This window comes from Cnephaeus nilssonii, assembly GCF_951640355.1.
Source record: "Cnephaeus nilssonii genome assembly, chromosome: 21".
Classification (NCBI taxonomy): domain Eukaryota; kingdom Metazoa; phylum Chordata; class Mammalia; order Chiroptera; family Vespertilionidae; genus Cnephaeus; species Cnephaeus nilssonii.
Window position 1 is genome coordinate 1,209,560 of NC_137092.1, and position 17,259 is coordinate 1,226,818.

Genomic DNA, 17,259 nt, shown 5'->3' on the forward strand with positions numbered 1-17,259 from the left:
GTGTAGTCAGCGTTTCCCGGAGAAACAGCCAACAGGACGTGTATTTATTGCTGCGAAGGCGTGGGCTTTAGTGAGGATGGAGGCCGGCAGAGCCCAGATGTCAGAGTGGGCAGGAGGCTGGGCAGGAGGCTGGCCCGGGGGAGGCCGGGCGGCCCGGAGCTGAAGGCCCTGCCCTGGCACAACGCCTCCTCCTGGCAGGAGATCCGTCTCTGGTTCCAGTCACGCCTTCAGCTGATTGGACGAGGCCCACCCACGCCTGGAGGGCAGCCTGCTTTCCTCCTCGTCCACTGACTGACGTACACCTCACTCCAGAACGCCCTCCCAGGGGCACCCGGAGTGACGTGAGGCCACGCGTGGCCAGCCAAGTCCACACGGAAAGGTCGTCGTCACGCCTCTCAGGACGCATCCTGGCGGCAGGGTCCCTGTTGGGGTGAGGCGTGTGCCCCGCAGGTCACATTCACCTGCTGAACCCCGCGGCCGCCTCCTCCCAGGCTCCGCCCGCAGAACAGCAACGTCCACAGGAACGCGGCGGCACCGGGAGACAGACGCCGCTTTCACACTCGCCGACGGCCGACAACCGCGTTGGCTCTGGCCCGGCCGCTGCTCTCGAGTCGGCACACCGCGGTGACGGGCTGAACAGAAAGGTGTGCTCCCCCTGGTGCAAGAGGGGACAGCGTGACTCCAGGACACGCACTGATTTTTTTTTCTTTTTCTTTTTTTTTTTTAATATATTTTATTGATTTTTTACAGAGAGGAAGGGAGAGGGATAGAGAGTTGGAAACATCGATGAGAGAGAAACATCGATCAGCTGCCTCCTGCACACCCCCCATGGGGATGTGCCCGCAACCAAGGTACATGCCCTTGACCGGAATCGAACCCGGGACCCTTCAGTCCGCAGGCCGACGCTCTAACCACTGAGCCACACCGGTTAGGGCCGCACTGATTTTTTTAACGTGAGCTCCCTCGCTCTGGGCCAGTGGTCGGCAAACTCATCGGTCAACAGAGCCAAACATCAACAGGACAACGATGGAAATTTCTTCTGAGAGCCACATTTTTTAAACTTAAACGTCTTCTAACGCCACTTCTTCCAAATAGACTCGCCCAGGCCGTGGTATTTTGTGGAAGAGCCACACTCAAGGGGCCAGAGAGCCGCATGTGGCTCGAGAGCCGCAGTTTGCTGACCACGGGTCTGGGGCATCTTTCCAGAGCCTCAAGCTGGTGTTTTCTCAGCTCAGTGTTGGCCAGTGGCACCTGAAGGCAGGGGAGGAGGGGGTTCTGGAATGCAGCTCCCTCCGCGGTGAACCCGCACTTAGAGGTGTCGCCCCCTGCTGGCCTTGGCGGTGACCTTGGGCGCACGTGCGAACGCTCTGCGGGACAGAGCCCTGCTCCCCGCCCCTCCCCACGCGGGTCTCCTGCCCGTCGCTGGGCCTCAGCGTGCGGCCCGGTGCTGGCCGGCTCCCGACTCCACCTGTCCTCCCTCCACGGCCCAGGGCTCTGGCCAGTGGGACGGGGCAGGCTCGGTCCCGTCCATCCCGGTTCCGCGGTCGGTGCTGTCACCGGAACTACCCGGGCCCCCAGGAGTGATCGTGGACCGTCTGACCCCCCCCCTCCTGTGTCCGGGGAGCTGCCACGTCCAGTTCCCGCGATTCTTCTATCCTCCCATTGGCCCGTCGGCGGGGCTGCCGCGGTTCCTCGGTTCTCACTGTTTGGGCCAGGACTATTGGGGTCCCCGGGTCTCGCCCGTTTCCCGCCGCACCCTGTACTTGGCTGCAGTTAACACTCTCTCATGTAAAACTCTGGGGGCCAGAGGTGTTCTAGAAGGATTTTCTTTGAATTCTTAGGGTTTTAGAAAGGTAATAAAGAGAAAACACTGTAATATTACATTTCTCCCCCCACCCCCATGGGGGGGGGGGCGGGCAGCATCCTGTAATCAAACATCGTTATTTTGCTGTGAAATGGACGAATGTTCACATTAAGATAAAGAGTATAAATGGCCTCTCATTTTTCACATTAAACTTTAATGCCAGATGAGTTCAGATCAGATCGCCTTTGTCTCCAAGTAAATTATAAAAAAAACCCCAAAAACCACCACCCATATTTTGGTTTTTAGAATGTTCGGATTTTAGAATGATGGAAAGGGATGGTGGACCCACACTAGATACATCTTTTTTTTAAAAATACATTTGTATTGATTTCAGAGAGGAAGGGAGGAGAGAGAGAAACAGCAATGATGAGAGGGAATCACTGATCGGCTGCCTCCTGCACGCCCCCTAGTGGGGACCGAGCCCACAACCCGGGCATGTGCCCTTGACTGGGATTCGAACCGTGACCTCCTGGTTCATAGTTCTGAGACACACTGGCTGGGTAGGAGCCTGCTTTTTTAAATTAAATTTGGAGGCATACAACTTAAATTTATACGACTAGGTCCAGAGTTTCTCTTCCTATTGGATTTTCTTTCTTTTTAATAAGTTAAAAAAATGATTACACAAGTAGGTAGACCTTTCTAGAGAAGGACTGGGCATGCTTTCTATTTACATTTTGTACACTTAACCTCCCTAAGCTAGGTGTTGTTTGGCTAAACATACAGCTCGTAGCTGTACACATGCTGAAGAAATAGACACATTCTCAGCATCTAGTCATTATTGTTTTGGGCTAAGCGGACATGTTGGCTTTTATATCAATATTAGAGGCCCGGTGCACGAAATTCGTGCATGGGGGGGTGTTCCTCAGCCCAGCCTGCACTCTCTCACAATCCAAGACTCCTCGGGGGATGCCCGACTGCTAGTTTAGGCCTGATCCCGCAGTCAGACATCCCTCTCACAATCTGGGACCACTGGCTCCTAACCGCTCGCCTGCCTGTCTGATGCCCCTAACTGCTTGCCTGCTTGTCTGATCACCCTTAACCGCCTCTGCCTGCCTGCCTGATGCCCCTAACCACTCACCTGCCTGCCTCATTGCCCCTAACCACTGGCCTGCCTGCCTCATTGCCTCTAATCACTCGCCTGCCTGCCTGATCACTCATAACTGCCTCTGCCTTGGCCCTTGACTCCACGGCTTCATCTATAAGGATGTCTGGAATGACGTCCAGAAGGTCGTTCAGCTGTCTGGTCTAATTAGCATATTACCCTTTTGTTATAGACTAGAGGCCCAGTGCATGAAATTCGTGCATGGGGGGGGTGTCCCCTCAGCCCAACCTGCACCCTCTCCAATCCGGGAGACCTTGGGACCTCTGGCTCCTAACTGCTCACCTGCCTGCCTGCTCTAACCACTCTGCATGCTGGCCTGATCCCTCTGTCCTCCCCTGCCATCCTGGTCACCTCTAACTGCCCTCCCCTGCCAGCCTGGTCACCCCTAACTGCCCTCCCCTGCCAGCCTGGTCACCCCTAAATGCCCTCCCCTGCCAGCCTGATCCCCCTAACTGCCCTCCCCTGCCAGCCTGGTCACCTCTAACTGCCCTCCCCTGCCAGCCTGGTCACCCCTAACTGCCCTCCCCTGCCAGCCTGGTCACCTCTAACTGCCCTCCCCTGCCAGCCTGGTCACCCCTAACTGCCCTCCCCTGCCAGCCTGATCCCCCTAACTGCCCTCCCCTGCCAGCCTGATCCCCCTAACTGCCCTCCCCTGCCAGCCTGGTCACCCCTAACTGCCCTCCCCTGCCAGCCTGACCCTCCTAACTGCCCTTCCTTGATGGCCTGGTCGCCCCTATTAACTTTTTTTCTTTAAATCTTATCCCCTTCACACACAATTTTATTTGACTTCCTTATTGGCTTCTCCCTCTCACACAATTTTTCTCTCTCTTTCATGTAACACTTTTTCCCACAGACTCGTCATTTATATACTTTTCTTTCCTCCTTATTTCCTACTTCTGTGCCATCATCCTTCTTCCCATCTTTCTCCTATCCTTCTTCCCTCCCCACATTCCTTCTTTCCTTTATCTTTATCCCTCCCCTCCCTCCCCTTTTCCTCCCCACCTTAATTTTTTGCTTCACTTCCTCCCTCAGACCTGCTTTGCTCCCTCCTCATTTCTTCCTTCTTCCCATTCTCCTTTTAAGCTCTACCGGCTCCCCTTTAAAACTTTTCTTCCCTCCCTCTTTCTCTCTCAGCCTACCTTTCCCATACATTCTTCTCTACTTACTTCCACTGTTTCAATATCTATCTACCTGCCTAATTATTCACTATCATTTATCTTTTTTCTTTTCTGACTCCTACTTATAAAACCTGTCCCCAGTACACGACTATACTTGATTTTCATTATAGCTACTACAGTTCACTCACACATCCTCTTTCCTTCTTTAACTCTGCTGTCTACTGACTCCTTATAAAGTTCTTCCCTCCCTCCCTCCCTTCTTGAAGCTTCCGTTGGGGGGCGGGTACATTAACCCCCAGCCCAGGGCTCAGCTCTGGCCAGGTGTTCACCGCCCCCCCTTCCCCGGCCTCCCCGCCGCCGTCCTGCTCCCATTCCCCGCCCGGGACGCCCGGCCCAGCGAGGGTGGCCGAGGCCCGCGTGGCCTGGGAGCTGCTGCCGCCGCGAAGCAGGAGCGCCTCCGCCCAGAAGGCCTCGGACCGTCCACCACGCCGTCCCGGACCCGTGGGCGCCTCCCTGCCAACAGCCCAGGCCAGGGGCCACTGCCCTCCGCCCACGTCTGGGCAGGCTCCCGCCCTGCCCCTCGCCGGATGCACCTGCTCCCCCCCCCCCCCACGTCGCCACCCCCCCCCCACGTGCAGCCCTGCGTTTCTTTCCTCCTGACGTGCGCTGTAACGGATAATTTGCATATTCTCTATTATTAGTGTAGACGAATTTGTGTTTCCAAACCTCATAGCATTTTCCTGCAGCAAAGACCCGGCTCTTTCCTGAGAAGGAAAAACCCAACACACTTGCTTGTAAAACGAGGCCGTTTTGCATCTTAATTAGGAGGTCTCTGAACTCTAAGGATAAAATCCGTTCATGCTTTGGGCATGGAACGTTGTACATTCAAGGAGTTCAATTTTATGCTAATAATGCAACAGGCTTTACATTTTCCTTTGTCTTGTCTGCATTTCCTGAAGGTGATTTCATGCAGATAATCCGCCCGGCACGGGCAGAGCCTGGCGATGGCTCCCCGATCGGCAGTCAGGTCCCATGGGCGCTCCCCTGGTCAGTCTCTGTTCCCCACGGCCGGTAAGCGAACGGAAACAAACCCGCTGCAGGCAGGAGCTCACACTCAGGGCTCTAGGCTGCGCGCCATCTTCTCCTTTAAGAACCGCTTCCTCAATCGAATGCCATGGTTCATGGAAAGGGGGGACGGCTGACCCTGGAGCTGATTTTGAACATAAAACAGCTTCTCATGGGGAGGGCAGCTGTAACATAGACATGTGGAAGGTTAGGCTTTTTAAAGATATATTTGTATTGATTTCAGAGAGGAAGGGAGAGGGAGAGGGAGAGAGAAACATCAGTGTTGAGAGAGAATCATGGACCGGCTGCCTCCTGAACGTCCCACATGGGGGATCAAGCCCACAACCCGGGCCTGTGCCCTGACTGGGAATCCAACTGTGACCTCCTGGTTCCTAGGTCAAAGCTCAACCACCGAGACTTGGTGGCCGAGCAAGGCATTAAGTTTGTATTTTATCTCACTGTGCACATTTTACTCCATGTTTTTATATTTCCAGGCTCAGAAAGGGGAAAATGGTCCCTTGTTTTAATTTATAGTTTTCTGATTATTATTGAGTTTGAACATCTTTTCTTATGTTAATTGGCTATTTGCATATTTCTCTTAATTGCTTGTTTGCCCACTTTTCCTCTGCATGCTCCCCCCCCTTTAAATTCCTGTGAAGAGTGGGCTATTTTTCCCCATTACAATTTCCATCGGATTGTTGTTAGTGTAAGTGAAAATTATTGCTTTCCCATCTTGCTCTTCTTTGGAACTCTTTGTTAGCCTGAATAGATTTGGGGCGACGTTTCCTGGGGTTCTCTGCACAGAAAGGCGCTGCTCTCTCTGCGCCTCCTTCCTCCCCCCACGTCCTCCCCGGGCCAGCTCCTCCCAACCCTCCGACAGCAGGGCTGTTAGCGGCATCTCAGTCTTCTTTCTTTTTAAATATATTGTTATTGATTTCAGAGAGGAAGGGAGAGGGAGAGAGACAGAAACATTCATGATGAGAGAGAATCACTGATAGGCTGCCTCCTGCAGGCCCTTCACTGGGGATGGAGCCCGAAACCCGGGAATGTGCCCTGACTGGGAATCAAACCTTGATCTTCTAGTTCATAGGTCGACACTCAACCACTGAGCCACGCCAGCCAGGCCCCAGCTTTGTTTGCTGCTTTTTTTCTTTTTTCCGTTTTAAATATATTTTTATTGATATCAGAGAGGGAGAGGGAGGGAGAGATAGAAACATCAATGATGAGAGAGAATCAAAGGGCCCCAGCTTTGCTTCTGGTTAGTTGTGTGGCGCTGGGCAAATTACTCAACCTCTCTGAATTTTTAAAAAAATATTTATTGATTGATTTTAGAGAGAGATGAAGGGAGGGGTCAGGGAGAGAGATAAACATCAATTTGCTGTTCCACTTATTTACGCATTCATTGGTGGATTCTTGTATGTGTCCTGACCGGGGATTTGAAACCCACAACCTTGGCATATCAGGACAATGCTCTAACTCAGTGGTCGGCAAACCGCGGCTCGCGAGCCACATGCGGCTCTTTGGCCCCTTGAGTGTGGCTCTTCCACAAAATACCACGTGCAGGCGCGCACTTACAGGGCGATTGAAACTTCGTGGCCCATGCGCAGAAGTCGGTTTCGGCCTGGGCGAGTCTATTTTGAAGAAGTGGCGTTAGAACACTCAAGGGGCCAAAGAGCCGCATGTGGCTCGGGAGCCGCGGTTTGCCGACCACTGGTCTAACCAGCGAGCGCACCGGCCGGCTGGTTTGGGCTTTTTAATGGCCTTTGTCCACCTGCTCCCCCCCCCCTCCCAGGACCTGCGGGAGCTCTGGCCCCGCCCCCTGGCGGTTCCCAGCCACGCCCACTCCTCTGTGCCCCGCCCCCGGCTCCCTGCGGGTTGTGCTCCCCCACCAGGACCTGCGGGAGCTCTGGCCCCGCCCCCTGGCGGCTCCCAGCCACGCCCACTGCTCTGTGCCCCGCCCCCGGCTCCCTGCGGGCTGTGCTCCCCCCAGGACCTGCGGGAGCTCTGGCCCCGCCCCCTGGCGGCTCCCAGCCACGCCCACTCCTCTGTGCCCCGCCCCCCGGGCTCGGCTGCGCACAGGCACGTGCCTGGTGCTGGGAGAAGGGCCGTCCCAGGCACCGGCCCCAGGACGGGAGCCGGGTTCCCGCCTCTCCACGCGGTGCCCGGCCTGGTGCAGGGCCGCATGGCCCCCAGCGGTCACCGAGGCCGCGCACCCCGCACGGAGGGACCAGCCACGTGCTCTCGGCTCCGCAGGCCAGACAGCAGCGCGCTGCCCGCTGTGTGGAACCCGTGACCGCGGCGCGCCTGCGCTTTGGCGCTGTGGGTCCTGGTGAGCATCGCTCGCGAGCAGTTAGTGATGGGCATGTGTTTTCATGCACAAAGCGAAGGGACGTTGGAGGCAGGGGTTTATGACTTCTGACATGTATGTGTGTGTATGTGCGCGTATACACACACACACACACACACACACACATACACACACACACAGAGCCCGGCCTGCGTGGCCCAATGGATTGAGCATCATCCCATGGACCAGGCGGTCAGGGCACATGCCCAGGTTGTGGGCTCCATCCCCAGTAGGGGGCGTGCAGGAGGCAGCTGATCCATGAGTCTATCATTGATGTTTCTGTCTCTCCCTTCCTCTCTGAAATCAATAAACATATATTAACAAACAAACAAACAACAAAACCTCCAGCCACCGAGACTGGCGGGAATGAATGACACCCCCCCCCCCCAGCCCAGCGTCTGTCCGGGGGGCTGCTCTGCCCTCTGACCTGGGGCACAGGCCTCCGGTGGGTCCCCCACACCTGGACCCCTTTTCCTTCCACTGAGGGGCTGGGTGGAGTTTCTGGAACAATTGTGCTCAGCCTGAACCAGCCGCAGCGTTCCACCAGGGGCTGCTGTTGAACTTCCAAAAAATATATATATTTGGAGGCGAAGCGGGTGGATGGGAGGGAAGAGGAAGAGCTCAGCTGGGAGAGAGGCTGGCGGACTGAGGTGGAGCCGGCCTGGCCGCTGCCGCCCATGGGTGCTCGGAAGTGCCGGCAATAGACACTCGCGTGGGAAACCTGCCTGCTCTCCGCCGCGGCCGCCGGACGAGGACAGCCCTGCAGGGACAGAGCTGCGGGGACAGAGCTGCGGGGTCGAAGTGTGGACCGAAAACCGGGGTGCTGTCGGGCGCTGTTCCCCTGTGTGCTGTTTCTCTTCTCTCCCAAACAAACCGAGTGCAGGGTTTTTAATTAATTTCCAAGCGTCTCCCGTGATAAATACCTCCTCTCCTATATAATAAAAGGCTAATATGCAAATGGTCCCCTCGACTGGGAGTTCGACCAGGGGGCGGGCTGGCTGGCCAACCACCTGCAGCCCCTCGCCCCGGCCGGCCCGCCCCCGGCCGCCCCCCCCCCCATGCACACATTCGTGCACCGGGCCTCTAGCACATCACCGCGAGGATTAGACCTGCATGCAGAGGCAGGCCTCTGGCTGAAGAGCAGGACAGGCTCGGGGTGTTCGGTGGCCTGGGTAAGCTGCACGCGCGTGGGTTTCGGGGGCCGATGAAGCCGCCCCGCCCTCTGTCCCTGTCGTCAGAGGCCTCCGCGCCATTGGCCTCTCTGAGGTCGGCTGGGCACTGGTGCGCTGGCTGTGCTGTTTTCCTCCCTCGGACGGGGCAGGGCTTCGCCGCTCCTCTCCTCACGGGAGACCCGCCTCACCCCCGTGGTGGGTGACCAGGAAGCGAGGTTTACGCTCTCGGGTGTTCCCTGCAAAGAAGCTTGGCTTCTTCCTGAGGAAGGAACCAGAAGCAGGCCATGGGAGGGGCTTTCCTGAGACATCCAAAGTGGGGGTGGGGGTGAGGGAGCCCCTCTCTCCCCCGCCAGCACCCCTCTCCGTGGAGCATCCATCGGGTCGGTCGGAGTTACAAAGAAAACAAAGCTGTGTATAAAACGGCACATTTAAAATGGATGGGAGTGAGCGCTGTCTCCGCGGTGAGCAGGCACACGGGAAGTTTGTCTTTGTCGTAGGCCAGGCTGTGTCTTATGCCCACTGTTAGGCACTGAGCTCACGGTTCCCTCAGATTCATAGACTCCTCTTCTCGACTCGCCTGTACAGTGTTTGAGGACGGGGCGAGGGCAGGTGCCGGAGAAATATTGATCTTTCTCGGGAAAGGGCGCTCAAACACCACGGCCAGAGGCCGGCTCGGCCTCCTCCTGGGCCTTCCACGGGCCGGCCGTGGAGCATCAGATCCCCAGGCGCACGGAGCCTCGCAGGCCTGGGGCCGCCGCCCGGGACGTGTTATTCTGCCTGAGGGTGTTTCCTCCTTTCTCTCCTCCCGCCCCTGCCCCCCAGATCCAGGAGGGAGGTCTCACACCCAGCACCCCCCAGCGAGGAAGGAGGGTTAGGGTTCCCTCACTCTGAAAGTCAGGGGCATGTGTTTTCTCTGAGATTGTGTGTGTGTGCCCCCCCCCCCTGGGGTCCCGATGGGTGTCCTCCCCACGACCCCCAAGCACGCCTGGAATGGCGTCCGAATGGAACGGCTCTCCGTGCCGGCTGTTCTGCCCGCCTTCCTGGCGTCTCGGACCTGGCATCCGAGGCTGTTCTCCAGACGTAAAATGGCAGCTTTCTCGGAGCCCGACTCTGGGTGCTGATGGATGGATTCTTCTGGAAGCAGACGGGCTGCGCTCAGCCTGGGGGGGTGGGGAGGGGGTGGCTCGTGATGGGCGGTCGCCTGCGTCTCTGCGGGCTGATGGCCAGGCCCCGTGCAGCTCCGCCCTGCTCCCCGAGGGCGTCTGTCCTCTGCTGGTGGGAACAGCATGGGGCTCCCCTTGGGTCTGAGGCTGTTTCCTCCGGGCCAGGGCGGGAGGTGACGCTGTCACAGACCCGGGCGACCAAGGCGGCCTCAGAGATGTCGTCCCGGTCACAGCTTCCTGCGAAGACAGACCACGGAGGGCAACGGAGATGCGACGCGGGCCGCACAGGGAACCCCGGGACACGGAACTGGGGGGAGCATGCTGTTCCTGCCAGTGGGATGTTTCTGGAGTTAGAAGAGAGTGACTTAGGGGGCAAGGGTTGCAGTTTCAAAGATGACAGGTTAATTTCCACGGAGCCACACCGGCCAGGGCCCATGGCCCATTTCTAACACATCCAGAGAGGCAGGAGTGTGTGCGTGGAAAGCAGGAGCAAAAGCCACTTCAGGGTGCGAGCTTCTCAAAGGGTCAGTTCCCAGCGGCCGGGCTCAGGGATGCTCCTGCGCCGCTGCTCGGAGGCCCTCCTGAGCCAGAACGTGACTGTCGTGACGTGAAGCGGCATGTCCCAGGCTTGCGTTTGCTGGGAGAGGCCTTGCCGTGGGCTGGCTGGGCGTTCCGAGTCAGGGCCCCTGGTTACCATGTGTAAGGAGCCCGCCCCAGAGAGAGAGATTTTCTTTATTTCAGGAAGGTGGCTTTCCCTGCCAGCGCTAAGTGCGTACCCTGAGCGTGAAACGCGTTTCCCTGGGAATCAACCTCAGGCTGATCGACGCTGCGGCCATGACTCTTTTTGACAAGATGCCAAGGTCTACAACGCGAACCACCCACTGGAGGGACAGAGCCAGCTCCAGCACACGGAGACACAATGGACGTGTCAGGATGGGAAAGACTTCCGTTTTCTGTAATTCGTGTTTCTAAGCGCACCTACCAGCATGTCAGCATGGAGAGTCGGTCCCTGCCCATAGGAGGCACTTGATAAATATTTGTTGTAGAGCCCAGCCAGCGTGGCTCAGTGGCTGAGCATCAACCTATGAACCAGGAGGTCAGGGCTCAATTCTGGGTCAGGGCACATGCCTGGGGTTGTGGGCTCGATTCACACTGGGGGGTGTGCAGGAGGCAGCCAATCCATGATTCTCTCTCAGCACTGATGTTTCTGTCTCTCTCCCCCTCTCCCTTCCTCTTGGAAATTAATAAAAAAATATTTTTAAAAAAGATCTACATAATACAAGAGTAACATGCTAATTGACCATACCTTCGTGACACCCACCAGCCAATCAGGAGTGAGTATGCAAATTAACCCAACAAAGATGACAGGTTAATTTGCATATGCAGGCGCTGAGCGGTTGGGGACGGGGCAGGACGACACATGCGTTCCACCCCACCCCAGCCCCTCTGGGCCTCTGGGCAGCGTGGGAAGGCAGAAAGGCGGCTCCGGCCAGAGCGAAGGCGGTGCCGGCAGCCAGGGGAAGGAAGGCCCGTTCTTGCATGAATCTTCATGCATCGGGCCTCTCGTTAAAGTATAAAAAGGGAAATGCCCCGATCAGTAGGAACCTCCCTGGTCCAGGGGTGCTCATTCCTCAGGAAACACAGTCATAGCAACGTTCTCCGGGTTCAGGCCTTTTCAGGGTTTCACACACTTCACCTGAAGCCAGTAACTGGGCCAGCTCATCACCCCCACCCCCTTGCCACCTGTAGCACGGTGTTAATGCTTGCGACGTTCCTGAGAACGGGTCTTCACTCATCTTTGAAGCTGCAAATAGGACCCCTTGTAGCAAGAAGCCGGTGTGTGGCTTTATCTGCAGCACCGTTTGCTGGGGACTGCTTCTCGCTGTCGCACGTGCCGCCTCACTCCTTACCACCACGTCCTCCTCCGCCCACGGTCCCATCCAGACCCTGGCGAGAGCAGCGCCCGGCCCGCCCCCCTTCCTCCCGGCCTCTGTGGGGACACGCTCACTGGGAAAGTGCACGGAAAACCTCCTCGTAAGGAAACGTAATAGCACAGAACTTCTGAGGGTCAGAAACGTGGGATTCGTAAGTCCCTGGCCTGTGCTGGGAAAGCCGTCATGTATAACCAGTAGGTTAGCGTGTGGTCCACAGCTGTGCACGGTTTCCGCAAATAAAGGCTGTTACCATAGCAACGGCCACAGACTGTGAAACACACGTTGTTTGTGAGATGCTAGGCTTTATGTTAAAACATACACACACACACACACCACACACACACAAACCACACTACACACACACACACACCACATACACACACACACACTACACACACACACACCACACACACACACATACCACACTACACACACACCACACCATACATACCATACTCACACACACACACCACATACACACACACCACACACACACATACCACACATACCATACTCACACACACACATACCACACACACACACACACCACACACCACACATACCATACTCACACACACACATACCACACCACATACGCACACACACACTACACACACACACACACACCACACACACATACCACACTACACACACACACACACACCACACATATCATACTCACATACACACACCACACACACACCACACACACACATACCACACTACACACACACCACACCACACACACACACCACACACACACACCACACATACCACACATACCATACTCACACACACACATACCACACACACACACACACCACACACCACACATACCATACTCACACACACACACACACACACACCACATACGCACACACACACACCACACCACACACACACCATACCACACACACACAACACACACACACACCACACATACACGCCACACACACACACACCACACACACACACAAACTCCCACGGCTGCTCTCTGCTGTTTCAAGGATTTATACATTTCCACCTTTTCTTTACCATTCTAAGGGATTCTCTTCTATGTTCTGTTATTTTAAATACTAGAGGCCCGGTGCATGAAATTCGTGCACTGGGGGGGCGGTGGTGTCCCTCAGCCTGGAGGCCAGGCCAAGGGACCCCACTGGTGCACAATTGGGGCTGTGGAGGGACACAGGGGGTTGGCCAGCCAGGGAGGGACCATGGGAGGGCTCCAGGGCGTGTCCAGCCCGTCTTGCTCAGTCCTGATCGGCTGGACCCCAGCAGCAAGCTAACCTACTTGTCGAAATCTGCCCCCTGGTGGTCAGTGCACATCATAGCGAGCAGTTGAGTGGCCTTAGCATATCATTAGCATATTACGCTTTGATTGGTTGAATGGCCGACTGGACGATCGGACACTTAGCATATTAGGCTTTTATGCTATAGGATAGTCTTTATTTCTTGGTCCTCAAAGCTTCAGATGTGTCTGCTCAGCTGGTAAGCCTGGGTAAGTCCCGCCCTGAGATGGCAGCCACCAATGAGGTGTTCCGCACCCAGGTTAGCTTGTTCATTTTAAACAAATGCTGGTGATTTATTTTCATTATTTTTTATCCTCACCCGAGGATGTTTTTCCATTGTTTTTTAGAGAGGGTGGGAAAGAGAGGGAAAGACAGAGAGAAATATTGATGTAAGAGAAACACATTGATTGGTCATCTCCCTGCATGAGCCCCGACCAGGGTCCAGGCCAGGGAGGAGCCTGTAACCAAGGGACATGCCCTTGACCAGAATCGAACCCGGGACCCTCAGTCCACAGGCCGATGCTCTATCCACTGAGCCACACTGGCCAGGGCTCTAGTTGATTTTTTTTTGCTGTAGCAACCTGCGTGTGGCGAGGACAGCTGCAGCCGCCGTGAGCACATCAGGCGACGTGCCTGGAAGCGGGATGTGGAGTGTGAGCTGGCCCTCCTAGGGTCTCACAACGTCACCTCGCACAGCCATGCGGTTTTTAACTCCCTAAACAAGTCGGAATGTCACGCAGGGGCAGGTACCTCCTGCGTGGCTATCATTCTGCCTTTTTTTTTTTTTTCCTGAGAAAGACTGAATGAAATAACTTCCTCTCGTTCCCAAAACTCACGGAGGGGACAGAACGCACGTCGCGAGGGAGCCTCGGGGAGGCGGGTGTCGGGCAAACATGCCGGGCAAGGGGTCCTACGAAATGTTGACTCTCACGTTTGAGGGTTCAACGAAGGGTTCCTCTGCCTCTCTAGCGAAGGCGTCCCCCAAACAAGCAAACACGGGGACCAGGTGGGCGGACGCCTTGCCCAGCCGGCCCGGGAGGCGTGACCAGGATAAGACGGGTCCCTAGGAGGGAAGAGGCTTCGGAAGAGGAGCCATTCCACAGACTGTGACCCGAGGGACACGTGGTCCGAGTGCTGTACCCAAAGCCTGGGACCTGAGAGCCAAGAGGGAGAGAAACTAGTCACCCTCCCACCCCGCCCCTCCCCACCCCCGCCCCGAAGGCGACACAGCCCCGGGCATGCGGCTTCGCTTTCAGAAACAACGGGAAGATGCGAATGTCCATGAACCGCCCGGCGGGAGGTGGAAAGCGGCTTTGAAAACATCCAGGGCCTGGGACCTCGGTGCTCCTGCTGGCGACCGTGGTTGGGGTTCGGGGGTGAATTCACCGCGTGATTCAGACAAAGGGATGCCGGCGGGAGGGTGCGCGCTTCGTGTTGCGTGAGCCACAGGAGCGTGTGAAAACCATCCGAATTCCTTGAACGTTTGTGGTTCCGTTCTGCCCTTTGGCTGTAACCGTGCAACTGTGAGCGCCGCTGTGTGGCTCAGTGCGCCTCAGGCCACAGCGCCCTCTCACCCGCCCGGCCCCCGGCCGGCCTCGGCAGCTTCCTCCCCGCCGGGCCGGGCTGGGGCTGCGGGGCCTGGGCTGGGCGGTTGGGCAGCCGGTGGGTGCGTGGAGGGTGGGAGGTGGTGGCGGAGAAGGGACACGCCTCCGGGACAAGGTCCTGCAGTTTGTGAACAGGCCACACAGAGACGGGGAGGCAGACAGACAGACAGACAGACCCAGGCTGGGAGCGCCAGGCCCCTGGGCGCGGGGATGAGCCCACCCCGGGAGCAGGGCCGGAGGCGGCGGGCGGCCCTCGCTCAGCGTCCTGCACCTCCATCCGCTCTGTCCACAGGACCCGAGCGTTTCCCATGCTCAGCGAGGACGTCGCTTGGGGAAGTCACGCAGGAAACGTTAGCTGAGAGTGAAGGAAGCGTTGATGGTTTCAAACACGCACACACCTTACAACAAGAAGTCAGTGCACAGCTCCGTGGTCGAGTGTCAACCTATGAACCAGGAGGTCAGGGTTCGATTCCCGGTCAGGGCACAGGCCCGGGTTGTGGGCTCGATCCCCAGTGTGGGGCGTGCAGGAGGCAGCCGATCCATGATTCTCTCTCATCATGGATGTCTCTCTCTCCCTCTCCCTTCCTCTCTGACATCAATAACAATATGTTTAAAAAAATGAATTTAATGAACTGGCCTATTTGTGTGCCAAGAAAAAAAAAATCGAAGACCCAGGACAACGGGTTGCCGTCCCGTGTGCCTCCGTGGGACCCAGGACCCGGCCTCCCTGGCCGGTCCCTCCCGCACCTCCACGCGGGCCCCGGAGGGGTGGCCGCGGGCGGGCTCCGGGAGGTGTGCGAGCACCTTGCGCAGATGCCCAGGCCTGCGCGCGGCTGTGACATGCGGCTGCTCCCCTCCATTTGTCTCCTGAGTTTTTCTCCGGGACCCAGGGAGCTAATGCCCCCGTAAGCGCCGTGGACACGGTCAGGCCCGTGTGCGTGTGCCCTCTCCCTGCCCTGCCATTTAGTGGCAAAGGCCGGATTCGCAGACGCAGCGAGCGAGGCCGACCTCCGGCCTGGAGGCAGCTCCCCTCCCCTGCCGCCCTCCCGGCTCGCCTCTCAGGGAACCCACGCGCCGTGGCAGGAGGCTGACCCCGTGGTCACCCCGCGGACAGGCTGCGCCCGCAGAGCTTAAACTACCCGCGCGCTGGCTGCCGCACGGCGGAGGCGGCTGCTCGCTGAGAACTCCATTTATTTTCCAATAGGCTCGCCCCACTCCACCTGGGCCTGATAGGACGGGGACCAGCCTGGCTTCACCACCGCAGGCTCTGAGACACGGGAAAGGGGACACTGGCTGTGCGGGGCGTCCGGCTCGCCCGGGCTGCGATGTGAGAGTCCGCTGGACCGGGGCTGCCAGGTGAAACGGGACACAGACTTCTTCTCCATCTTCAGCTCACGTCCTTAGTCAGTTTTCGTTTCTTAAAATGTATTTTTATTGCTTTTTAGAGAGAGAGGAAGGGAGAGGGAGAGAGAGAGAAACATCAGTGATGAGAGAGAATCATGGGTCGGCTGCCTCCTGCACGCCCCCTACTGGGGATGGAGCCCGCAATCCGGGCCTGTGCCCTGACCGGGAATCGAACCCTGACCTCCTGGTTCCTAGGTCGACGCTCAACCCCTGAGCCACACCGGCCGGGCCTTAGTTCTTTATAGGCGGGTGTGTGAGGGTGGGTTTGTCTTACCGTTTGTTGAAAGAAGAAGAAGGGACGCTGGGGAAGAGGGCAGGTTCCTCCTGGAAGGCACAGGGGGCGGAGGGCACGGGGGGCGGAGGGCATGGGGGGCGCGGAGGGCACGGGGGGGGGGGGCGGTGCTCACGAGGAGAGCACAGAACTGGACAGGACGCCCCTCTGCCAGCCTCTGGGACGGACCTGCCCCGTGCCACTGCGGCCGCCGGGCACTGGCGCTGGGAAGCAGGGCCCCCGTGTGAGGTGGCTCCGTGGTTGAGCATCTAACTATGAACCAGGAGGTCCCTGTTCGATTCCCGGTCAGGGCACAGGCCCGGGTTGTCGGCTCCATCCCCAGGAGGGGGCGTGCAGGAGGCAGCCGACCAATGATTCTCTGTCATCATGGATGCTTCTCTCTCTCTCCCTTCCTCTCTGAAATCAATAAAAACATTGAGTTTGAAAGCGGATCTGCGTGCCTGGCTGTGGGGAGCGAGCTGCCCATGGCCTGGCTGGGGGGGGGGGGGGCGCACACTGTTCCTTTATTTAGAAACTCGGGCGGATATCAATTAAGCCCCGTTAAACCCGACACCTCTTAACCCCGCCTGGGATGAGCGCACCCCGCGCGGAGCCCAGATGGCGGGGAGCAGCTTGGGCGACGGCTCCTCGCGGCTGCGGCTGCGGAGCGCCTGGCCTGGCGCCAGCCGTGATCACCGCTTCTGGAGAATAAACACGTCTGCACTGCAGTCGCGTTGTACACAGGGCTCCGGATTAATTAGATCGAAATCTGTCATCCGTCGCGGAGACCACGAGGGCTCTCTCTCGCCCCCTCTGCTTCCGAGGGGAACGGCAGATGTGGGAAAATTAGAAAATACAGATGCATCGCGCCCGCTTGTCCCACGAGGCTGCGTGAGCACCCGGGGCGAGTCGTTTCTGACCATTAA